The sequence below is a fragment of the Emydura macquarii genome, unplaced genomic scaffold, assembly GCF_026122565.2.
Source record: "Emydura macquarii macquarii isolate MOO-44397 ecotype Brisbane River unplaced genomic scaffold, CSIRO-AGI_Emac_v2 contig_3486, whole genome shotgun sequence".
Lineage (NCBI taxonomy): Eukaryota > Metazoa > Chordata > Testudines > Chelidae > Emydura > Emydura macquarii.
In genome coordinates, this window is record NW_027133623.1 from 56,033 (window position 1) to 82,215 (window position 26,183).

General features: G+C 43.1%; 1 long non-coding RNA gene across 8 annotated transcripts in view; it reads right to left on the bottom strand.

The window, feature by feature from the left end:
- Window positions 1-4,651: 4,651 nt before the first annotated feature.
- Window positions 4,652-26,183, bottom strand: part of LOC137144811 (uncharacterized) — a 31,192-nt gene continuing 9,660 nt past the window's right edge. For 4 of the 8 annotated variants that reach the window (XR_010917495.1, XR_010917497.1, XR_010917498.1 and 1 more), the window contains 2 exons: window positions 21,164-21,300; window positions 17,439-20,271 (listed from right to left, as the gene is read on the bottom strand). This is a non-coding gene — a long non-coding RNA (uncharacterized lncRNA). Of the gene's footprint in view, window positions 5,381-15,096; window positions 15,289-17,438; window positions 20,272-21,163; window positions 21,301-21,930; window positions 22,164-26,183 lie in introns of those variants that run through there. The other 4 variants (XR_010917496.1, XR_010917501.1, XR_010917500.1 and 1 more) reach the window with 4 other exon arrangements.

Genomic DNA, 26,183 nt, shown 5'->3' on the forward strand with positions numbered 1-26,183 from the left:
ACTCCGTGTGACACCCCACTTTCTCTGCGCCTCAGTTCTCCATCAGTAAAAATGGGATAATACTGCCTTTCGCCTACCTTTTGTCTCTTTAGACTATAAACTCTTCAGGGAGCGTCTCGCTCTCGTATTACTGTTGTGCAGGCCCGGCAAAATAAGGCCCTGTAGCTTCTACTGTAATATAAATAATAACCAAGAACAGGAAAAGTTGCACATAAAAGCAGGATATGGCATAGTTTAACTTACATTGATTCTGATAATGTCCTGATAGTGACTCTTCCCGCTGTGCTATTTAGTTGGTAAGCTCTTTGGGGCAGGGATTGTCTTTGTTTTGTGTTTATACAGCACCTAGCGCAGTGGGGTCCTGGTCTCTGACTGTGGTTCTTAGGTGCTACTGTAACCCATGCCTGCTTGGTGTGGCACTCTGTCCCCCTCTACTGGTGGCTAGACCAGCTTAGCACTTGATGAGCCTGCTACAGCCATGGCTAATAGAGACACTTCTTTTAGCAGACGCAGTCGGGGCTCAAGCATTAAGCTCCAGAGGTCCCAGGTTTGATCCCAGCCGACAATGACTATTGGGCCTATCGGCGTTACACTACCACAATCCAAATAAATAATCATTTGCTACTTAGTTCTGTTCCTCCAGTGTGTGAGTTACATTAGTTTAGACTTACTGCAGAATAAGATTTGTTCAGTCAGATACACAACTTCCTGAAGATCCCCCAAAATGGGAAAAAGGTAAAAACTCCAGATGAGTTATGAGAGAGGCTGGAGCCACTAAGCAGCTATACCATGAAATACTGTAGAACAGAGTTACATATTAGGTTGTAATATGAATAACCTTAAAGACGGCACCAAATAACTTGTATATTCCTTTGGTAGGAGAGATCATATTGTACGATTCCTCTTGAAATATTTCACTGCTAAATGAAAGAGGTGAAAAGCCCATTTCAACTGAACATATTAATGTAAAGGTGCTGATAATGGAATTAGGTTGTAAGCCCTTTGGGGGCGGAGATTGTCTTTTAAAAAAACATAAGAACAGCCATCCTGGGTCAGACCAGTGGTCCATCTAGCCCAGTACCCTGTCTTCTGACAGTGGCCAATGCCAGGTGCTTCAGTGGGAATGAACAGAACAGGCAATCATCAAGTGATCCATTCCCCTGTCGCCCATTCCCAGCTTCTGGCAAACAGAGGCTAGGGACACTTCAGAGCATGGTTTTGCATTCCTGCCCATCCTACTAATAGCTATTGATGGACCTTTCCTGCATGAACTTATCTAGTTTTTTTGAACCCTGTTATAGTCTTGGCCTTCACAACATCCTCTGGCAAGGAGTTCCACAGGTTGACTGTGCGTTGTGTGAAGAAATACTTCCTTTTGTTGGTTTTAAACCTGCTACCTAATAATTTCATTTGGTAATTCTTGTGTTACAAGAAGGAGTAAATAACACTGTCCACACCGGTCTATAAAATCTCTTCTCATATGGGAGCTGTTGCCTACCTCAATCATTTTTGTTGCCCTTTTCTGTACCTTTTCCAATTCCAATTTTTTGTGTATTTGTACAGCACCTTGTACCATGGGGCCTATGCCATGACTGGGGCTCCTAGGCACTTATTCAATACCTACAATAATAATAATACATCTCTACCTAAAATAATGTATTAGTGCTAATAAGGCCAAATGATTTATTTCTTAAACTACCATTTGAATTCAGCTTTAGACAGCCCAGAACTATCTGGGTTGAATCCTATTTGTGTTCTGGTGCCCGCCCACTGCTACAGGCCCCTTCCCCAGCCTAAGGCGAGGAGTCACTGAGCCCGGGACTCAACTGATTACAGGGGACAACAAATGGGAAAACCAGGAACGGGCGTGGGAGTCAAAGGGAGGGAACCGGAAGGGGATGCTGAGCAGAGAACTCTGGACAGCGCCCACTGCTCCTTGGACGTGTCTAGGGAGGCAGCCCCTGGGGCGTTGGAGCAGCCAGTGGTATAGCATGTGCAGTGGGTGTCTTACATCCTGCTTTTGGTGAAGGTTTTGTCCCTCCCCAAACCACCCGAACAAGACCCATTTACTCTGGCTTTGCATCATCCTCAAGCGTCTGTCTCTCTCCTCCCCAGGGACTTGCAGACAGTAAATCAAACAGGTCAGATACTGAGGGCATTACTCCGCTATTGTTAAGGCAAACGCCTATTGACATTGAGCAATAACTGAATGAGGACCCTAGGATCTGGCTCCAGATGAATATAATAGGTAATGTCATCATTTAAACATGGTCATGTACAGTTGAGAACTATGTTTCATTAGCCTTCTAGCTATATTCATCTCTGTCCTCACACGTGATGGGCACAACCAAATGCATTGTTTCCTGAGTGACTTGTGATCCTGCTGCAGTTCAGAGGATAACGCAGGTGACATGAGCCAGGGCTGAGTGTTCTCAACAGCAGATTCAAAAGACGTCTGGGGTTGCTCTTCTCCAACCATAAGTTGCTTGGCATTGTTCTCCTCCCTGCTGTTTTAAACAACGGAAGGACACAACGTGGCTATGGAGTATTATGGTTTTTTAAAGCAGTCTCATTTCTGAAGGTCATGCTCGAGGGGCCGAGGTTGAAATGCTGGACCGTTGCACAAAGGAAACCAAAGCACCGTAGTGTAAAGGAAAATAAGAACAGCTGGTTGAGGCATGTAGCATATTCAGAGACTTTGACAGAGGGGAGGTGGGGGTGCGGGAAGCTCTTTGGGGCATGGACTGCCAACTCATTTTATATTTAGATAGTGCCTAGCACAATGTGTGTGTGGGGGGGGAGGGCTCAAACTTGTCTCTCATGATGTGCAGGCGCAGCAGGATTAGCACACGTGCGCCCTGAGCTCAGCTGGGCTAGCTAGGCATTACTGTAATATTTAATAAATTGTCAATATCACTTAAAGCATTGTCATTTGCCAAGAAGAAAGCTAAATTACACACTAAGAGATCAAAAAAGGTGAAAAAAATTCATTATATATTATTATTGATTTTTTTTCCCCCTCAGTATTTACGCCCTCCTTGTTCAGGCAAACTGCTGAAATTGTTTCTTTCTGAAACATAAACTGTGAATTTATGAACGCTAAAGACACTGCCAAACTGAAAAAAATATTATAGCAGACTAATCACTTGTGACTGCAGTAAAAGACGCTGCATTTAATCTTTCCCAGCGGTGTCTGCAGACTGCTGTTGTTTTTAAGGTTGCAATAAATTTGCCATTCTGACCTTGACTACCTGTGGACTGTGAGCATCTCCGATCAATCTTTCATTGCAAACAAAAACAGGGGCGGGGGGTGACTGTGCAATAAGCTATTTGTCCCAGATGTGACATGCATGCTGAATTGAAGCTAAAGGCAATTAAATGTCACCTAGATGGGGGCATGACCACCTGTGTGTCCAGCATGCTCTCCTGAAGAAAGCTACATTTCTGGAACTCTGTGAGTCCTTTGCCCCAACTTTGCAGCGTCCAGACCTGTGCACGAGGGCATTCGTGCTGATCCAAAAGAGATTTGCTGAAGCCATGCGTCAGCTGGCTATCCCAGACTGCTCCAGGTCTGTTGCCGGGCAGTTTGGTGTTGGGAAGTTGATGGTGGGTAAAGTGGTGGCAGAGGTTGCTGAGTCCATCAGGTATATGGTTTACCCTAAGGTGGTGGACGTAAAAGCTTATTCCTGAAGTAACTGCTGGCTTTGAGAGAATGGGGTTCCCAAACTGCGCTGGGACCATCGGTGGAACTCATGCACCCGTGGTTTTCCTTCCTCAAGGACCACAGAGGTCAATGTATTCATGTCAACATGGGCCGCCCTGGGGAAGTTCATGGTGGCAAGTTTTTCACCCATCAGGAGTCTATGTTCTGGACAGGCGGGGATACTACTTCCGCATAAATGGAGTTACGGTAGCCACCGTTATTCCGGGGCCACCCCACGTCCCCAATTTCCTGAGTTTAAAAAAGCCCTGTACCCTAATTTAAAAGGCCGTGGCAAATGAAGGTTCAACTGTATGCTCAGCAGGTGTAGAATTGTTCTTGAAGGTGCTTTTGGCGGATTGAAATCCTGTGGGAACTGTCTACAGCCCCATTTCGATGCCCCGGTCATCAGTGCTGTCCATATTACTGTGGTTTGCTGTGTTCTTCAGTCTTTGGGAAGCCAGAGGAGAGCCGTTTCCCTCTGAATAGACCTATGACAGCGAGGGGCCACCCCAGGTATGCTCAGCCAGAAAGTGCACCTACCCCGGTTGGAGACGGATGCACGTGGAAAACAGAAGTCGGGGAGTCTTTGTGCTCCCACATCATGCACTCGCATGGCCCAGTGGAAGAAAGGGAATAGTATCTTTATGAATGTGCTTGTGGTGGATGAGGCTCATTAATTTGGAGAGAGGGGTTGGTTGCCATTCAATATACTTATGAATGACATGACCACTTATGAAATGGAGGGTTGGGAGATGATTCATGGTATGGCTTCATATAAGGAAGTGATTGGAGCATGGACTGACACATCTAACTGGATCGAGGAATGGTGTTTGCTTGCTAATTCCTAATTGTCCCCCATCATGCATTTACCTTTGTTATTTTGAATACACATTGATCTGACGCAGTGCTAGCAATCAGCTTTATTAAGCTATTTTATATCATCAATAATCGTGTCTTAGAGAAGGACAGCATTCAGCCACTGGCATGCAGGCCAGCTCTCATTACCCGCCAACAGATCAGTAGCAACCGAGCCTGACAGGGAAAAAAGTGCATGAACCAGCACAAACAGTGAAGCCATGTCCAAGACAGAAACCCCCTGGCCCTCCCATTCTCCTTTTCCTTCTTTCCCCATTTGCCACGCACTTGGCATGGGGGTAGAGGTATGCAGGTGTCCACTGGGGGGTGGTCAGTACAAATGCATGGGGTTAAATTGCCCTGCCCAGTGCTCATGGGGACCGACTGCATGGGCCACCCAGCCATGGAGTTTTCCAAGCTATTTCCGGACTGCATCCCAGGGTACCCCACAAAGGACTCTGGCTGTAGTGCAGGAGATGCAGCAGTGGCCTTTACTTTTGCAGTTATTATTGATATCAGCCACCCTAACAGTTCTCTCTGGTGAGCTCAGTCCTCCTCCCTTAGTCAGTCCTCCTCCCTTAGCAGCGCATCATCCTGGCTGACCAGGTCATCATGCACCAACGTCGGCTTCAGGCTCAGCCCAGTGCCCAGCAACTGGACAAACGCCTCATAAAACACTTGTGATGTCGGCGAGTTGCCCAAGATGCAGTTCTGGTCCTTGGTTTTCCAGTATTCAGTCTTGAGAGACTAAATCTGCTTCCTGCCCTGGTCCCCAGTCCAGTATATTTGTAACGGGGGCTGCTTCTGATTCCCTGGAGTTGACTGGAGATTATTGGGATAGAGAGAACAAAGGATGGTAGCCCGTGAGATTGTGTGATACTTTTGGCAGACTCCCAGGACCTGAGCGGGAGGCTGTGTCTACACTGCAAAGCAATAAGCATTGAATCATCGGTCCTGGCTTGGACCCTCCATACCCAGAGGCTCCTAAGACCCTAGGCCTGAGCCAGAGAGATTTGTGTGTAGATGCAAGTGGGCTTTGGGTTCAAGCCTGTGTCTGAGCCCGGACTTTACGTTGCAGTGTAGATGTACTCTGAGCGTACATCAGCTAGGAGCCGCCTCCCAGCCCAGGTAGACAGACTCGTGTTAGCTCTGCTGGAGTTAGCGCACTACAAGTAACAGTGGGGCGGTTGTAGCACAGGTGGTGTTGGCTTAGGTTAGCCACCTGGCCTCAGCACCAGGGCATCAGGTGGACTTGGGTGGCTAGGCTGAGCTGTCACCCATGCCACAACATCCACCCTGCTATTTTTAATGTGCGTCTATCTAGCTAGACTGGGCGGCACACTTCCAGCTGCAATGTAGACATACCCTTAGAGACCTGGGTTAAATTCCTTGCGCTGACACGGACTTCCTGTGGTACCTTGTGTGACAGGGCATGTATGCTCCAGACTGGTTCACCAAGGGTTAAATCTACCCTGTGGACTGAGGCCACGCCCCCCTCGACCCTATTGGGCATGCTCAGGCTGGAGACTGGGTATAAGAGGGAGCCACGCAGCACAGTGGGGCTAGCTTCTGGAGAGGGAAGATGTATGTTGCGTGCTCCAGCCAGGGAACGGCCAGGCTGTGGAAGCTGAAAGCCCCCAGACCCTGGCAGATCTCAGGACTGTTTGAATGCCTGTGACTGGCTGGCCCTAGTGGGAGTTGTTTCAGCTGAAGGAGCATGGGACCCTGAGGATGTGCGGATGGCTGTTGGTAGGAAGCAGTCTAGGAAACTGGCTGTTAAGCCAGACTGGGTCAGTGTGTTGTGGCTGGATCTCTGCTGACCCAGCAGCGCAACCCCCTGCCACTATCAGGGCCCTGGGCTGGGACCTGATGGAGCAGGGAGCTCCCCCTATCCTAGCTGCTGTCCCTGCTCCGGGCCCCACCCCTAGCCATTGGGCCAGCTGGCTGCGAGGGAAAGGGAAGCCACATGGACATGGGCCATGAAGCTGCATCCCCTGTGGTGAAGGGGGTTGGGACGCACTGCTGTGGGGCTATCGCAACCCATAATTGCCCCAAGAGGGGGATTAGCATGCTTGCCCTGTGACATCTTGCATAAATCACTTAAGTCTCTTTGTGCTCCAATTCTTCGTCTGTAAAATGGGGATGAAAGTGCTTCTTTACATCATAAGGGTGTTGTGAGGATAAATACAAGACAGGATTGAGAGTTGTTCAAATACTGCGGTGCTAAGCCCCATAGAAAATTAGATTAAAGCATCAGTCGAATAGTAGGAATTGATGGCTATCCCTCTGTAATTAAAATACCTCATCAGTTTGATTCTTTAGTGCCACCATCCTGTGGAGGCATTTACCCCAGTGCAAAAATGCATGGAAAAAAAATCAGAAGGGTAGTATTTTATAGCCGCCTAGCGCTGGTGAAAATGACTATGTAAGGAGCAAGACCTGGAGAATCAGGCCCTATAATTCTGTAGTACCTGGCCATCGCAAAGCACTTCATTTCAGTGTGGGACAAATAATAATCTAGGGTGGAAGGTGGCAGGGAGTTGGGGGGTGGGGACATTTGAAATCTGGACAATGACACTGACACTATGGTAAACCCCTACTCTTGTAAAAGTGCTATGGGCTCTTTAATGCACCCAGAACAGAGAGAGAGAGTCATCATCCTTTTAAAGACCCATGTGCACAATAAACTTCATGGACTTAAGTGTATCTACCCTGGAAGGATGACTCTGTCAGAGATCCTCCTGAGATCTTACTCTGTGGTCCGGGGTGTTTCATACCTGTTGCTTATACAACTAAGCTATCCACCCAGCATGTAGATAAATGTGCATCCTTTGGTGGTTCTTTCTTGATTCTAAAAGGAGAGAGCTTACTAGCAATGGGAACTGAATCTGAGTGTCCGGAGAACTTGTAATGTTCCAATACTTCGTTACTGTCTTGGAGTAAAAAATCTTGTTAGGTTAATTTGTTTCTGCCTTGCACGTCCAGTATGTGATGTAAAATAATGTCCATAAATGTTTTTTCATGAGCCCTTAACGTGCACAGTGAAATTTTGCACGGCAGCTGTCAGAATTAAATGCCTAGCAAATCAGGTGGCTAATCAGCATGTGAATGCATCGGGAACTGTGCCTTCAAACAAGTCATGCTATTTTTAAAACCCTGGGGAGCTTTGCCACCAGATGTTTGGTTTTTTGAGCTGAGTATTCCTCAAATGGTTAGTTTTCTGAGTTACTTCACTTTGAATTACCTTTCTAAAATTACTCACTGGGTCACCTGAGTAAGGGATAGACGTGGATATCGTCATCTCACTCAATGGAGACTGGGTTCCTAAGTAATCTTGTCCTGCATGTGCTATAATTATTCACAGCCAGCCTTTCATATGCAAGAGAATACCAATACCAGCTATAATGCGCCAGCTGCTGGAGTTATTTGGCACCTATGCACTTTTTTCCTGTAACCAAGCCACCTAATGTGGGCTGGGATTTTCAATGGAGACTCAAGTGAGTTAAGCATCCATACATACTCCCTGTCCCTTCCCCAATCAATGAGATTTTGGTGCCTGATTCCCATAAGGTCCTTGGAAAAATCCCAGTGGTGATCTCACCAGATAGAATTGAAACAGGAATCACATCTGTCAGTCCTGAGAGCTGAGACGTCTAGGGAAAACGCCACGTGCTGAAGATGGTAATGCCTATGATTCAGTAGCTTTCTTCCTAAATCACTAACTAATTATCCAGTTTAGCATTAAATAAAGGGAGGGGCCAAAGTTCATGGGAAGAACCATCATTTGGATGAGTCAGAAAACCAAGTCCTGGCAAATTGTCATAAAAAAACCCCATTGTGGTTTTTTGCAATGGTAGGCACTCAGCTACTTAGATACAGGGAAGTAAGATTAAACATTAAGATCAACTATAAAATAGATACCTTGGTTAATCCTAGTGATTTGGCTAAATTCCCCCTTTGGTGATCACATGGGGCTTTGCTCTCTCTACATTGAGGTCCCTTTTTACCACCAGAGCAGTATAAAAGGGCCTCAGCCTGATTTTCATGGATACCCATGCTGCTGAATTAAATTCCACCTCTAGTTGCAACTGTATCTAGTTATCAGCACTGGGAATCTTATTCAGAGCTCAGTGAAGTCAATGGAAAGATTCCCACTGGGTTAGGATCAGATACTTAAATACTCTGATAGCATTTAATAAAAGCTGATAGAGAGTGGATAATATCCTTCTCTCTCTGTAACTCGCACCCACGTAGGCCTTGTACACTAGAAAGGGTTTGTTGGGCTCACTATATTGCTGTAACTATACCAGCCGACTCTCCTACTGGAGGCTCAGCTCATACTGTTAAGTTATTTTTGCTAGTTTAGCGCATACCAGTTTTCCAAATAAAATAAGCTACACTGGTAAGAACAGAGTGGCCACACTGGGTCAGACCAATGGTCCATCTAGCTCGGTATTCTGTCTTCCAACAGTGGCCAGAGGCTTCACAGGGAATGAACAGGACAGTGCACTTATCGACCGATTCATCCAGTCCCAGTTTGTAGCACTGAGGTTTAGGGACACCTGGAGCAAGGGGTTTTGTTCCTGGCCACCTTGGCTAATAGCCAATAATGGACCTATCCTCCATGAACTTAATTATTTTTGAACCCACTTACGCAGTTGGCCTCGCCAACATCCCTTAGCGATGCGTTCCGCAGGTTGACTATGTTCTGTGAAGAAGTACGGTCTTGTTTGTTTGAAACCTGCTCTCTGTTAATTAAACCTGTACAACTGCATCTACATTACGGCTTTTGCCAGCATAGCTCTGTTGGTTGGGGTGGGACTTTGTTTTCCATTTTCCTAACTGATCTAACTCCACTTGCAAAACGAAGCATAGACCAGGCCTCAATGTGCCCCTCTGCCCTCCTCTCTCAGGGACTGGGTCACATACAGAGGTTAATGTTCCTACTACAAACGTGGCTAACAGAATTGGATCTTTCAGCACAGGTGCCTCTGGGAGGGTTGATGGTAGCAGGGACTGAACTCAAGCCCTTGGGTTCTAAAAGCATGAACTGCCGCTTCTCAAGATAACAGATCCAGCTAAAGCAGAAGCAGGTTACTTATGTGGTGGATCACACTGGAGGCTTCCAGAGCCAAAAACATGCATATCTGGTGGCTGGGCAGAGGGCAACCTGTTGCACACGGGTAAATAGAATGTCCCGTCCCCCTCCCACTGGTGGTAGGGTTGATGCTTTATATAAGACTTTTCTATTTAAGTGGGCATCTTTTCATTGACCTCAACTGGCTTTCAACTGGATGCATAGTTTGTAATGCACTTTGGGACACAGCTGGATGAAAGTAGTTTTATATAAAGGTGAGACCAAGATTTCTGCTACTTGACTGCTGATAAATGAGGCATTTTTAATCAATGAATTGAATTCTTTGGTAAAGCTCTGCTTTCCCAATTTTCTGCAAAATACAGATACAGGGCATGTCTATATTGATGGTGGGAAAGTTGCTGCCGTCAGATGGATCAACTGAGTGGTCAGTGAAGACCTATTCAATCGATCCAGAAGTCGATGCCGTAAGCCACCCCCTCAAATGGCGCAGCGCTGCGTCGACGGGAATGTGGTTCCCGTCGGCGCAGTGCAGTGAAGAGAAGACACCGCGCAGAAGGGAAGCACAGCAGGTCGAATCGCCAGGTCAGTGTAGATCAGGGCACAGAAAATCCAAGAGGGCCTCCTTAAATATAGTCAACTGCACCGAATCCTATAAAAGTGATAGCATGTGGGTAGAGGGAGCAGACGTGAATGGAAGGTTGGGAGGGACATGCAAAATAGAAATGGGACTCCTCGTATGTTAATAGCATGAATATTTAATAGTTCACTATTACAGTTGTGTGGAACTGCTGTTATAACATCATAAAATGGAAATACTTTCATATTGATACATTTGAATTTAGCTAATCTGAACAATAAGATTTCACATTCTTTGAAGCTCTTGGCTTTTTCCCCTCCTTTCCCCATCCCTGAAGAAGCTTTTTTTCCTAAAAAGCTTCTGTAATGCAACATTGAAGGTGTACTCACCATTCTAGTCCTGAATCTTCTCTGCATTCTTGATTGAATAGTATGAAGATTTATATTAAATACTTTTCCTAACTGTTTCAGATTGTGGTTCCAAACCATAAGTCCACAGGAAATGATGCTGTCAGATTTTAACATGACTATCTTGGTGTAAATCTGAACTTTCCTTATTTGGCATTGTGCTGCTTACTATATCTTAATATTGCCATGAAGATCACAAAACCTTACCCTCTGCTGATTAGTGCAGACTTTTTAAAGTAAGTTTTAAGTTGTTGATGCAATTTCATATTTTTCATAATTTCTATTTAAGCAGGAGTTGCATCGTTTTTTCTTTGAATAGGTCTTCTTTCAGAGTTGCCTTAAGGTACAGGATTGCTTTTGCTGTCTTTTGTAGTTGTCTGTTTAACTTTCATAATAAACAAAAACAATGTCCTGCTTTGAGCAGGGGGTTGGACTAGATGACCTCCGGGGGTCCCTTCCAATCCTAATACTCTATGGACTGTGAATGGGGTTATAGTTAAGTGCTGTGGCGGGATTAGCTAGATAAACGACGGGTTGTTGCAGGACTAAACCTAAATTAGATAACTCAAATCTAGCTCCATAATCCCAGCTTGCCAAAAAAGGGTTACCTTTAGGCTTAGACCATTCCCACTTGGAGAATAGTCTTTTTAAAATGTCATGAGTGGATAGAAAGAGGGGCTTAAAGTGTGAAGGGAGTTGCATTGTAACTTGAGCTTTTCCACTGCAAATGCGATGGGTCAAATTCTCCTCTGATGTAAGTCAGCAATGCTCCATTGAAGTTAATGTCCATCTATACCACAAGCCTGCTCCAAAGCACTGACATGAATAGGAGTCTTTCCATTGAAATCAATGGGCTTGGCTGAACTCCATTGTTCTGTTACTAGACTGTATTTTCATTGGAGCAGGCTGAATTTTTTTTGAAAGTTAACAATAAATTTCAAGCAAAAATGGAGTTTTTCCTCCCTCTTTTGGCTCTCTGTATAGCTGGCGGAAATTTTTCAATGCAAAATTGAATTTCAAGGGGCAAAGCAGGAAAATAGTTACCAAAATATTCTGTTTTTCAGCTGGCTCGAGTTATCCACTAATTCTTACTACAGAATAGTTAGAGTAGTGTACTTTATAGTGAAGTCTCACACTTTATTTTTATTCTTTCCTGTTTCTGTTCTTATTCATTATTGGATTAATTGCTGCCATTAATATTCTCTCAAACTGTTTTCTACAGGCAGATATTCAAAGCTCTAAATGCAATTTCAGATACTCCACATCAGAGTAGTTTTGAGAGTGATATTTAAATGTAGATCTAGTCTGTCAATTGCGTAACTGAGGACTTCTGTATTTACTTTTCTCAGCAGTTCCCCTCTGAGAATCAGACCTCTTCATGTTTGACAATATTACTTCCAGATAGTGTTGTTGATTTCATTACCACAAATAACAAACAAATCAGAGGAAAATATACAAAACCAGATGGAATTAGAAATTCTTTTCTTCTTTCCTCCTTTCTTTCAATAGTTATCAGGGCAGAATGATAACTAATACATCTTCCTCATAAAGAAGTGGTCAGTCATCTGACATGCTTTTCATTTTTTTATAATGCTCAGGGAATTTCAAGGGGTTGCCAATTGGGGGAAAAAAAGCATGAAAGGAAGGGAGCTACACCACTTGCCAAGTGCTTTCATTTTTCAGGATGTTTTAATTTGACACCTTTTGCTCAGCACATAGCAATTTTTCAGCATGGGAATAGGAGAAATGGACAGCTGAGATACAGGGGATGGAACTTGCCACAACTGAGCTCATTCTGGAATACACCATTACTCTTTAAGGTGCGTGAGAGTGAGTGTAAGTCCTTACTCAAGGAAAACTCCCAATGGACTTCAGGATGTAGCCTAGTCATGAAGATGGTATTTAAAGACTTTTTTTTTTTTTTCCAATGGAGGCTAAGTATTTTACAAACATTAATATCCCCTGATGATAGGTACCACCCCCATGTCACAGGGGACTAAACCAGAGCAGAGAAGTGACCTTCTTAATATAACTTGCAAACAAAGTTCAGGGGCAGATGAAGGGATGGGAAGAGTTGCTATACCTGTGCTCAGTACATATTTAGTGGGCCAAGTTCCACTACCACTCACACATCAGGGTCAATAGACTCTCTCCCCGGTGGACTGACAATGGTATAACTGACCCTACGTAAGAACAGCCATATTGGGTCAGACTAATGGTTCATCTAGCCCAGTATCATGTCTGACAGTAGCCAGAGGCTTCAGAGGGAATGAACAGAACAGCACAATTATAAGTAATCCATTCTCAGCTTTCAGCAGTCAGAGGTTTAGGCATGCTCAGAGCTATTATCTTGGCTAATAACCACTGGCTATAGTGATCCAGTGGTTATAGTAAATTGATCCATGAACTTTCCTAATTCTTTTTTGAAACCAGCTACAGTTTTGGTGACTTAATTATTGTTTAATTCATCAGTTTGTTCCAAAATCTTCTCTGTTGACACTTCATTCTGAGCAAGTTATCTGATTTGTCACCTAAAAAGAATGACTTGTGTGTGGGGATCTCCCCCTATTCTCAGCAGTGAAGATCACTGCAAAGAATTAATTTGCCTTGTCTTCCTAGAGTGCTCCTTTATCTAGCTGTACCAGGACCACTGGCTCCTCCCCAACATTGCACAGACATCTGTCTAGCTGTCTGTGGAGATCCACAACCTTCTCACCTGGCGAGCAATTCACCATGCAGTTCTCCCCATCATAAACCCACTATCTATTTCTAATAACTGAATCCTCAATTATTATTACTATTGGCTTTTCCTCCTATGGGCAAGAGGATACCATAACATCATCTGGAAGGAGGGTACCACCTATGGGATAGTTTTCTTCCACTTCAGCTTGATGTGCTCCTTCCTTTCAGACTTTCATCCTCCACAGCAGAGAGGCTGTCAGATCTGGGGTGGGACCACTCACAGGTAGCCTTGAACATCTCATTGTTGTCCCTTAGCTCCTGCAGTTCAGCCATTGTAGTCTGAAGAGCCTATACTCTGTCTCAGGGCCACGAATTGCTTGCAGCAAATGCACATGTATGGTACTTGCCCACAAGAGAAGTAATTGCCACATTCAGTTCAATAAACTGGATCGCTCCCACTCTGCCGCCACACTTCTGCCTGTATTTTTACTCTTATGGGGTTTGTCTTGGGGGAGGGGAGCATTATTGGCCTAAACTTGGAATGTTTAATTGTATCTGCATCTCACATTCCTCCTCCATGTTCCCTCGCTCCTCTAGTCATTTAGGAGCTGTCTTTTTAAACCTCTGTTGTCCCAGAATTAGCTCAGTTCACTGGTCTGAGGATCCCACAGGGTTAGAAAACAAAGGCTAGAGCCTCATTAGTAAGATCTCAGCCTAACCTAGCACCCAGCTCAGCTCAGCACACAGCCTCTAAAATAGACAGGACTATATATTTAATCAAGAAAGCACAAGGCAAGAATGCAAACACACTCACCCCAAGGATCTCATAGCCTCTCCTTCACCTGGAGAATATCCTCACCTAATTCCTGGTTGCTGGAATCTGGCCCACAGTAGCAGTATTATTGCGCTCCATGATCCTATAGCTACTGGCTATTCTCCAGCTGTGCATTAAAGTCTGCACTTGTATTTTCGAGAGTGGGGCACCCATAATCCAGACTAGATTTGTTTTTCAGAACAGCTGAGCACAGTGGGTGCAGAGGTCTTCTGACACTTTGGCCTCACATGGGTATTAACCACATGAGATACGACAGGGTAACGGTTAAGGCCTGAATGGACAAGTGGCCCATGTGCTGAACTCCCAGTGAGCTCAGTGGGATTTCCACAGTCAGGGGGCTTTCAGGATCAGAATGGACATTTGTCAGGCAGTGTGGGCTACTGCATAGTGCCTGGACTGGGACTCTGAGATCTGGGTGACCATGGGCAAGAATTCTTGGTCTAGGAATTTTTTTAGCATGTTCTGTGGTTTGTGCTAGACAGGCAGATTAGATTGCAGTAGGCCCTTCTGAACTTTGTGTATTTACTTCTCAGTGCCCAGTTTTCATACCTGTAAACGGGAGATGACAACACCCACCTCCTTTGTAAACTGCTTTGAGATCTATAGACGGCCAGTCTTGGAGTCCCCTCCTCTGAGGGCAAAGAAGACGACTGTTATAAACCTTTCCTCTCCATCTGGATACAGCTGAAAAGCTGCAGCCTCAGAAATATATGGAGGAGGTTTGTTTTTGCTGACAATCTGCATTAGCTTTTTTAGAAATATAGCGGGTTAGATTCTGATCTCTTGACTCACACACTCCCCCCCCCCCCCGAGACAGTTTTACTAAAGACAGTAAGATTGCTCATGGAATAAGCAAGTATCCAGTGTGAGTAAGGTGTGGTGATTTGTGGCTACTGCATGGTGACCACCTTACTGGGATGTTTGCTGTATATGAATGTATTTTCTTAATTTAAAAGGGGGGGCTGTCAGGGAAATAAGCAGGAAGGAAAGAGAACGGTTGAAGACAAGCCTTTCTCTGTGAACACTAGAGCATTGTTAAAAGACAAGCCAGGGAACCTGAAGATCTAAAGGACTGCAGCAGATAACTTTCCTATTCAGACAAACACTTGAGATGTGTCACTGAAGAATCATCTGAAATGAGATAATGAAGACTTTCATTTGCAGACGAAGAGTACAAATGAGTTTCTATTTCTACTTCGGAGAGTGGAGCTAGCCAAGTGACTGAGTAGCTAGGAGCTTTGCACTGGGGTGAGTGTACCAACCATCCCAAACAGTCTTCCAATTCACTGCCCCTCAATGGTGCCACTTCCCCAGGGGCTGATAGGGGAATCCGGATCTGCTGTCTTCTCTGGGTTTCTAGACCAGGAACGCTACAACCAGCAGCTAAGGAGGTCTGCACTGTCCCCACACCTTGCTGCTGTTTCCCTGGAATGTTTCCTACATTCCCTCCACTGGCCTCCAGGCATGTTCTTCCCTCTGGGCCAAGTCCCCTTCTCTCCCTAGCCTCAGACTGCAAACCTCCTCATTGCAGCCCCTTTCTGCTCTTAGCAACCTGGTTTTATACAAGCCTTGACTTCTCCTGCCCAGGTGAGCTTCATCCTTTAGTAAGTCCTCATTGCTTCCTGGCTGCTCCTCCAAGAGCAGCCTAGACAGTTAATTCACCCATCCATCCACTGTCACCCCTTCCGGGGTGAGTGTGGGGTGAACACCCCACCACATCCCTTCTTACAGATGGGAAACTGAAGGGAAGTGACCTGCCCCAACTCTCTCACAGGAAATCTATAGCACAGCTGATGATGGAACTCAGATCTTTTGAGTTCCAGTGCAGTGCCTTAACTATAGTAAATACCACTTCTACCTCTCTAAACCCATAGATCAACTGCTTTCAGGATCGCTTCCTGCAGACCACGAAGCACATGAGTAACTCTTCTCACTGTATCGTTTGCAGGCTCAAACCCCCAGGGTGCCACAGTAACTGACTGGTTAAAGTTTCCTTATTAGAAGTGCTTGTGTTGTGATTTTTGTGGATAGTGACAACACTCATCAGAAACCAGAAGTGCTGTATGAAACAATGTATCTGCATAAAATACTTTGAGATCTCCCGCCCCTTTGAGAGCTGTAAAAACACTTTGTTAGTAGTAATAAGGGCTTACCCTGGCACACGGATGAGTCTGAGAAGCCTCAAATGTCTTATTTGAGTGGGTGTTGTACTGTAGGCAGAAGGTGCTCCAATGACTGTTGCATTCAAGCCAGGCTGTATGGAGACCTTGGTGCGGATTCTGAGTCGTGCAGGGGATGCCAAAGACCTCTTGGTTTTTCCTTGATGTTGGGATAGTTTAGAGCAGCCTCAAGGCTGTTCTAAACCACACAGGCTGGCTGCTGAGCAGTTTGGAAAATGCAGGTGCTGAGTGTGAGCCTCACACATACCTGGAAATCTGCCCTTGACCTTTTTTTAGAAAATCTGCCTCAGAGCATGAACTTTCTGCAACCTCATTGTCAGGATTCCTTACTCTTGATTCCTAACTGAAGGGTAACAGTGAGAGGGACACCACATTTGTGGGTAATGTAGGTACTTTTGGGACTGAAATGAGGGGGATGCAGGCTGTATGTTCAGAGAGGGTAAAGCTGACCACATCCCACTTAAAACATAGTGAACCCCATTATTTCCGCTTGCTGATTTTTACATGTCAACCTGACCTCATGCAATCAGTTTTGTTTTAGATGCAATAGACACTGCTATACATCACAACATTGCAGTCTCAAAGTAAGTGAAATATACAACAGTTGACAAGGCTGCAGAGAGAGCACATGTGGAATGTATGCACTGTGCTAATTAAGCTTTAGAGGAAACAATTTAGGCTGTCCCTCTAGTTCCTATAAATATGTCTTCCCTCTTTCCTTTGATTTGTTTACAGTCTCAGCCTGACGATTTAAATTCAACTCAGGAAGAAAATACACAGGATTCTACTTAATAAATAGTTAGAACAACCTCTGTCTCTCTTAGAACAGAAGCACCACATCCTGTTTTCTCAGGCATACGAAATCTGGCAAATGTAGATAGCAGCAAATGGCATATGAAATGAATAGGATTGTTGGGAAAATGAAAGACAAATAGCAAATACTGAAAGTGGAAACGCTTCCTTTGAAAAATTTCCCACATTGTGGTATAAGCCTAAATTCTTACTGTCCTTCCTAATAATCTGCTCCCATGGGATGACTGGATTCTCACCTGGAAACAAAACCTAGCAGACTATATACATTTAAAAAAAAAAAAAAAAAAAAAAAGCAATAAAGGGACGTGGTCCATTTAAAAGATCATCAGATCATGTGTGTATTCTCTCTATAAAATCTCACTTATATTTTTAACATCACTTTATTTAAAATGGAAAGAATGGTTGTAATCTCTTTTACTTTCCCCTATGTTTAATATTCCAGGCAACATGTACAATCAAATTAATTAGTTTCACTTTGTTTGCATTCCATTTTTAGTTTTCACGTGTTGGAAACACTGCCAACCTGTTGCCCTGTTAAAAAGATTATAACTCATTGGATACATCTCTCTCATCCCTAAGGGTGTGTCTATACTACATAGTTAACTTGGGCGCTTAACCAGGTTTTAACGTTAGCCCCCCTACTGTTCAAGAAAAACCTCTGACCTGGGTTCGGAGGAATTATATAGCAGTAGATACCACGGTGACAATATTTTCTAAACGCAGTGAGATAGAGTAGGCTGCCTTTTCTAGGCCATGGAATATTGGCTGTTAAAGGCTAACAGTAACAGTGTCAGGATGAGCTGGCTGGGTTGCATAAAACTGGATAAAACTTCACCATCCCCTTAGAGTGATTCTTTGACGTACTATACTGTACAGATCTCAGACTTGTCGGAGATGCTCTTCCTCTGTGAGATCACATAGATTTGGAGTGGCTTCAAGGACAGAAGTCAACTAGCTCTATGAAGGCTTATTTGCCCCATCCTCTGGTCTCCCTGGCTCATATAAAATGAAAGGTCTAACCACAATGTGAGAAAGCTATTTCTAAAATGAGAACTGTCTCATTGACGCAAGAACTTTCTACTGTAACATTCAGCTGGAGTCGATCAGAGGCATCAGTCCTTTGATCTAAATTCTGGCCTCATTTACATGCTATTTGTTTTTATTTATTTTCGAAGTTCCCATCACAGAAGGATATTGGCTAAAATGCTCTCTGATGGCAAAACTTCCATTTGATTTCAACAAATCCAGGATTTCACCCATGTTCTACCTCTGGCTTCTGTAGCCTGATTTTAAGTGTATTAGTTATTTAATAGAGTTATAGGTTTGCCAATTGATTGGATTAGAAGGTTCTTGTCCTAAATCAGGCTCCAGAAGAATTTTATAAGGACCCCCGGGTGTACAACAGGAAGTTCTTAGTGAACCAAATTTGTATAACTTTATAAGTTTTATTAAGATAACATAAAATGATAGACAAATAACTGATATAGAAAATAAACGATCAAATGGATAATGGATAATCCAATCTCAAATTTTAGAGACTTATATAATATATATATTTCTAGGATATGCTTTGGATTCTTATACTCACGCCCTTCCCTGGTTGAGAGAGACGTTTGATTCCTCAACTCTTGAGCAGAGGGGTGGAATAAGCACTGCTAGAGAGCTGAGAGCTAAGAGCTATAAACTAAGACTACAAATAAGACTAAGTATAGAATAAAGAAGAAATCTTAACACTAACTAAAAGAAGCTTCAAGCAAGAGTAGATGACAATCGCAGCAAACAGCTCGATCTTCCCCTTCTAAATCCATATTTGGATTTTCCACCCCAAATTATTGGGGTATGCATACTCTATAGGCCGGCAGGTTCATGAATATTCTGGATATCCATGACTTCACCTACGTGGGTTTTGTGGTGTCCTAGTTTAGGCCTGACATTACTTTCAACACTTGTCTAGGCCAAAGGTCCCGAGTATGTCTGCTAACTGCTAACTCATTTAGGACAAAACCATACAGGTCTTGTTTTTGTTATACCGTTAACACTAGTTCCCAAATGTGTGTATAATAATAATAACAACGTAGCTGTCCTCCAGGATGTCCTGTAACATACCCTGCATTACAGCAAAATATATATAAATTTATAATTCTATTATAATCACACAATTGTACGTAAATCTATAAGAAAAGATACATATCTATATAATGCAAGCAAGCAGGCTAGTTCTATAGGCTACACTTCCATGGCACTGGTGCCTGCGACTAACTTTTGCCAACTTCCTTGTAGTTACATGAGAACTTTGGCCAATAGTCTGACCGCTAAACTACATTCAGAATAAACATAACTTGTTCACCCGTGTTAACATGGCATCCCCCCGCCACAGTCTGAGAAAGGAGATGGGCCTTATTCCTGAAGTTAAATGTCTTCAGACTTTGTAGATTGCATAGATATGAGAGCAGGATTTGATTTTAATGGGCCAAATTTAGCCCTGGAGTACAGCTGATGCTATCCCCATGCATACCGAGCAGGAGAACTAGTTTTTTTTTTTTTTTTTTTTTTTAAAGGAGGAGGTGTGGGCAGAGGTTAGAATTCATGAGATTTGCAGAAATTTTGTCCTTTTTCTGTAGTTAAAATTTCAGTATTTCAAAATTTCACTTTCTAAGTTTGAAACCTTTCAAACAGATCTACAGTTAACTGAAAATTAGAGGGGGTGGATTTGGGGAAGTGTAATCAATTTCTTTTAATTGCAAGATTGTCAACCTTTTGAAATATAATCATTTTGGACCAACTTTGCTAAAGAAATGTCTAGAGGAAGAATGTGAAGGGGGAGAAAATGGGTGCTTGTTGGACTGGGGATTGGGTGGGCAATAAAAGCATACAGTCAGCATGGAATAAGGATCAGGGAAAAGGATGTAAAGGTGGCCTTGTGGTTCATTGAAGATATTGGGGAGCAAAGAGAACATAAAGACTTACAAAAGACAGTTGTGTCAAATCTAGAAGGTGCCAGACTTCAGATGGATGCGGTGCCCTGCACGCAGATAACCAAACATGCTATGCTAGTTCCGTGCCGTCTTCCTTTTCCATATTTCCTCCATGTTACAACAGAACAAAAAAGGACTCTCCTCCCCTTTAGCCATAAAGAAAGGGAGTACCTGTTAAGTCACATACTTGTACACTTTTAAAGCCAGAAGGGACCATCTGAGAATCTAGTCTTCTTCCTTGCATAACACAGGCCATAGACCTCCCAGCTGAGAACCCATGGAATACTCATTAAGGGCCCACCCTCCTATGACCTCTAAAAGCCACAGGATGCTGGGACAATGAGACTACTTGGTTTTTTACCGTGCAGCAAGTTAACGGATCCTTTGATTATTTATTGCCTGTCCCTGTATTTGCTATTTTTCTTGTGTATACATTTCAGACCCCACAGCTGGAAGAGGTGGGAGGAGATGGATTGTAACTGAATGCCTGGTTATAGTTGCGTTCCATCATTTAGGAGATGGCACAGCTCATCTCACAGACCACATATATTGCCAAGGGAAGAAATTAACTTTCTTGAAAGATGGTTTTTTAAGACCTAAGCCACAAAAGCATTTTTGACACCAAAGATCCTGAGTTTCATCTTCTTGCCACAAGCTGGAAAATCAGACCCTGTCCTTAAAGATGTTAGCTGAGGGGTTTCGTGGTGTGATTAGAGAAAGATAAGCAGTGTGGGAATAACTGTGCAATGTAAATGTCAAGTAATCTATCTACCTATACATAAAATCAATCTTCACAACTTTGCCTTATTAAACTTTTATACTATGGCAGTGCCCGATCTGGATCCACTGTGCTCCATGCTGTACAAACACACAGCGAGAGACGGTCTTGATTAGAAGTGCCTGCAGTCTAAAGTCTCAGAGTGGGAGAAGGGAAGTATTATCCCCACTTAAGAGATGGAGATGTGAAGCACAGAGAGGTCGTGAGACTTGGCCAAGGTTACCCAGGAAATCTGGCAGAACCAGGAATTGAAATCTTACCTTTTCAGCCTCAGTGGCTTATCCCCAAGACCAGAGGAGACAGCAGATGGATAGCTATAGCGTGGTTGTGGTTATGAAATAGGTCCCCTTGTCCCACGGAGAGTCCATTCCTTTAGCCACATTGTCAAATTTCCTTCCTAAAAGAAATCGGGGTGAAAGTGACCTGATTTCATGAAGCATTTTGATGGAAGTGCATATTCCATGGAAAATGATTCCGTCAAAATGCCTCCAACCAGCTCCATTAGTCATTTTTGAAAACCTTAACTTTGGCTTTTGGGTATATGAATCCCAGCACATTGAATGGGAACCACACGTGAAGTGTCAACGCTGGGATTAGAACTCAGCAATGTCCTCTTGTCAGGACTATTTTCTCAGCTCCCACATCCTTGTCCGCTTTCTCTTCCAATCTCAGATACTCTTGGAAAATATCCAGTTGAACCATGGGTACCTTACAGTACCGAGGTTTCTTTGTGTGCCTATATGATGCCATTATGACTCTCTACTTAGCAAATAGCCACCAGATAACGAAGACCAAACAAATTCAGCTGGCTCAAGAGGCCCCTTGTGTTTTAAATGTACATTTCTATTTTAGTGCTGTATTGTTTAATGACAATGTATTATCTTGAAAATTTTCTGCCTCCCACACAAACCAACTTTAGTACAAATAATGAAGCAATTTAGTCTGCATTGATGTTTTACCACTCCTCCCCCCCCCAGCGCTTCTGCGAAAGCTGAACAAAATAAAGTCTAGTCTCTACAAAAACAAATCCTGTACAACAGGGCAGCTCATCCACTGCTATAAACTGGTGGAACACTGGAGTCAAAAGAGCATCTGTTACTCACGATAAAGGATGAGAGTTTACATGAGCAATTAGAGGAGTAGGCAAGCTGTCCTTGCACACAGAAAGAAACAGCACGTTTTGTACAAACAAGAACGGATTACGTGCTCTGAAGGAGTTGAATTTCCACAGAATAATGTCATTAAGGCTGGAATTCAATCCTGTGAGGGAGGAATCAGGACACAGGCGTTATGCTATCTAAATTCCACGTGAACAGTATTTTATGGACTTAAATGGTGCGTTGCGACGGGCCCATCTACACCCCTTACAGATTTGCTCCTTATTTCACCTTTGACAATGTTTAAGCAATAGTGGGGATCTCGCCATTGACTTCATTACGTTTTGGATCAGGCCTGAATTACCAACAAATGTTGGATGGACAAAGGTGGGTGAGGTAATGTCTGTTATTGGACCAACTTGTGTTGGTGAGAGAGACAACCTGTCTCTCTCACCAATGGAAGTTGGTCCAATAAAAGATTACCTCGCCAACCTTCTCTCCAATATCCTGGAACCAACTGGGCTATAACACTGCCTACATGTGAAAAATGTTTGGCAGAAAGTTTTCCTTTTTTGAAAACATTTGCAAAAAATTGTGAAGAATTTCTGGTGTGCATAACAATTTAGCATGTTATTTAACTGAAAGGGTTAGGGCTTCGTATTGCATTTACAAACTCGAATTTAGGATCAGATTTGGGAACGTTTTCATGTGGGGAAACCTCCATAGCGTCTCACTGTGGTGAGACGCGACTGAATTTTACTTTGTATTCAGTCCCTACAGCGAGTGGGTGGATTTGAATGAACCTGAAACTAAAATGTTTCTACTGCTATATATAAAACTGCTGAAAATTTCACAAGCCCTTAGATTATAAACTTGCTAGAACTATCTATTGTAACCAGGTATTTCTAGAGTGCCATCACTGTAGTGTCTGGGCACCATATTTTGGTTGAGACCACTATTCTTCTTCTACTGTGTTCCCAAATGATTAGGTTGAGTAACTGTGGTCCAATTTGTTATCTACATTGTATTTCTCCCTCTTAATGCAGTCTAATTCCCTGTTAAGAGCAAATCTTGATATATATTTTTTTTTAAACGTAATACACACGATAGAAAGGTTTTGTCACGTTGTTGTGATAAGTAGTACATCAAATCGTTAAAACATACAATCCTATGTAATGGTCTGGAAATTAGAAAAAAGGAACATTGCACTGAATTACCTGGATAATTCAGCACTTGACACTTGATAAATTACATTTACTTTCAATACATGGGAGTTCATTATGGCAGATGGAAGTTAAAAGCAAATGACAGTACTTGAAACAAACCAAGGAAGGATGAAGTTTGCTGAGTGCCTGAACTATTGCTATTTAACTCAGTGAATCTTAGTTTAGTTTGCATATATTTTTGGTGAGTTCAGTTATGCTGTGGAGTATGCTTATAATGAAGCAAAATCAGGCATGTACACATTTTAAATAAGAAATTTGTTATCAATTATACATCAGTCTCTGGAGTAAAATTTTCAAAAATCTAAGAGCCTATGACACTTAGAAGCCTATGTCCCATTGACTTTTATTGAGTTTCAAGTCACTTTTGAAAATGGGACTTGGAGGCGTCTTGAAAATTTAACCCAGGGCGATATCCTTCACAATGATGGAGTTCAGGACCTCTGAAATGACTCGATTATGCTGTTCTAGCACTCTGCATGTTGTATTCATTGCTTGTTATACAGGTGACTGACCCAGAATAAAGCACTCCAGAAACTCTGATGTTTACTAATGCACAAGAAAACCATTACCATGCCCTTCCCAAGCTTCACTAATGGTTTCCCATATGAGGCGTCAGCCCTAAAATTCTGACCTGTCGTCTAAAACGTACAGGCTTAACCCTGTCAGACAGGAATTCATAACAATAATTCCGTTTCTGGAGCCCCTATTGCAGATTGATATTTCAGTGCTATTTGAAACCAATCCATCTTTATTGCATAAGATTGGAAGGGGGGGAGCGGGAACAATCATAGGAACTTAAGAATTGCTATACCTAGCCCTGGTCTACACTTACCTGGAGATTCGGTGGCAGTTGATGGGAGTTATGCAACCTACACAGAGTAGGTTGCGTAACTCACGTGGATTGCTCTGCTTCCCTTCTGCGCGCTGTCTACAGTGCGCTGTGCCCGTCGACGCAGCGCTACGCTACTTGAGGTGGTGGTTTACCAGCATCTACACTGACCGCTCAATCGATCCAGAAAGATCCATCTGGCGGCGGCAAATTTGCTGCTGCCAGTATAGACATGGCCCTAGTCATACTAGTGCCTTTTCTAGGTCAGTATCTTGTCTCTGGCAGTGGACAATGCCAGAGAAAAGATTTAAGACGTCCTGAATTGGGCAATTATAGAAAACTTGTCTACAGGGGAAGTTTCTAATTCCCTCAACGGGAAGCATAGGGGTATGCAGATCTGGAATTGAAATTGCTCAGAATTTAGGGCAGTTAAGATCTGGGGAGCTTGGTTCATGTTGTCATGGTTCAATTCCTTGTCCCACTTTGGAAATTTTGCCATTGACTTCTAGGGGGGCAGGATTTGCAAAATAGATGAAGACTTATTTAGTATTAGATGTATAATACAAGTTATTTATTAACTTTATATTTAATGCGGTAGCTCCTACTAGCCCCAGTAATGAATCAGGGCTCGGGTGTGCTAGGTGCTGTACAAACATAACAAAAGTATGGTCTTTGCTTCAAGACTTTGCAATCTAAGTACTCTTGAGACAGCTGGGAATATTAGGTTTCAGATTAATGTTTTTTCTTTTTTTAAGTCATTATATTAAGGTTATCACCTCATTTTTAGTGTGACTCTTGAAAGACACTGTTTCTAGAATCCAGTGGGGGTGAGCATTTCAACTTTGATTTTAAAGAATAAGGACTTTCTAGCCCTCATGATTGTGGAAAAAAGCCTGAAAATGTGGCCTGAATGCACCTTAAAGGCTCAAACACCAGAAGGCAAATGAAGTACCCACCACTTTTTATTTTTAAAAAAAATCATATGATTTTTTAGGCTGATGTCAAGAGTTTTTTAATGCTTGGGGTTGGCAATACTGCATCAACAATATGTTGCATGAAAGCAGATTTAGGGTCTAACTCAGAACTCCAAAACTTGGTACACATCATCATGGCTCTTTCTAACCCACTTCGTGTTAGACATGTGCCGTATCCACAAGATAGCATTATGGCATAGCAGAAAGTTTCCAGCTGGATCTGTGTCCAAACTTTTCCAAAGTTCTGAGGTTCTCAGATTCAGGAGTCTGATTTCTCCCATTATAGACACGGGCCAGCTGTACAGGCTGAGTAAAACTTCCTTGAAGTTATCAGATCTGGGGTTTTGGTTTCTGCCTTAACTACTGTAAACCGAATGACATTATATCCAAGCATGCAGCAGTACAAAAAGGGTTTACAATTGATGTAAAATTTTTCTGTAGGTACTCTGAAAGCAAATTGAACCGGTCTTTGAGATTTGTATGAGTGTAAATCAAAGCCTTTATAATCCCTTGCTGCAGCACCAGTCAGACACTAAATGGACTTTTGGTCTGTTTCAGCATGGCAGTTTCTGCATTTAATAGTACTGTACCTTTAAATGCTTTAGGAATTCCTCCCAATAACTCTGTGGTGCAGAGTGAAATAAGGAACTTTAGGGGCCAGTTCTTCACCTTGCATAAGCTGGTGAAGCACTTCTGGAGGGCTTAAAAAAAGGGATGGAATGAAGAGAGGACAGTAAAATCAACATAAGCCTGATTCTGATCTCCCTCTTGGTAATGTGAATCAGGATTAACTTCACTAAAGTTAATGAAATTACTGGAGCAGGTCAAATTTTTGTCTATTAAAATTCCTACTTTGGCTTTAAAATGATTTCAAGTAGAAAACAGTACGTGCGGGAGGGTCTTAGAAAACCAGAAAACTAAAATTTTTTTTCAACAACAGTTTCCAATTGCTGAAAACCAGAATTTTTGGTTTTCTTTTTTGAAAAATCTCCAAAACAAATAAAATATTGTGACAAATGAGAAGTTTTTGTTCAAACTTGTCACAGGGGAGGAGGGAGGAAACCATTCCTCAATCACTTCTAGAAACGCTAGTATAAAACCACTGTTGGATAAACTCAGAATAGTCCCTATGTCTGCTGTCTCCTGCTTTGGGA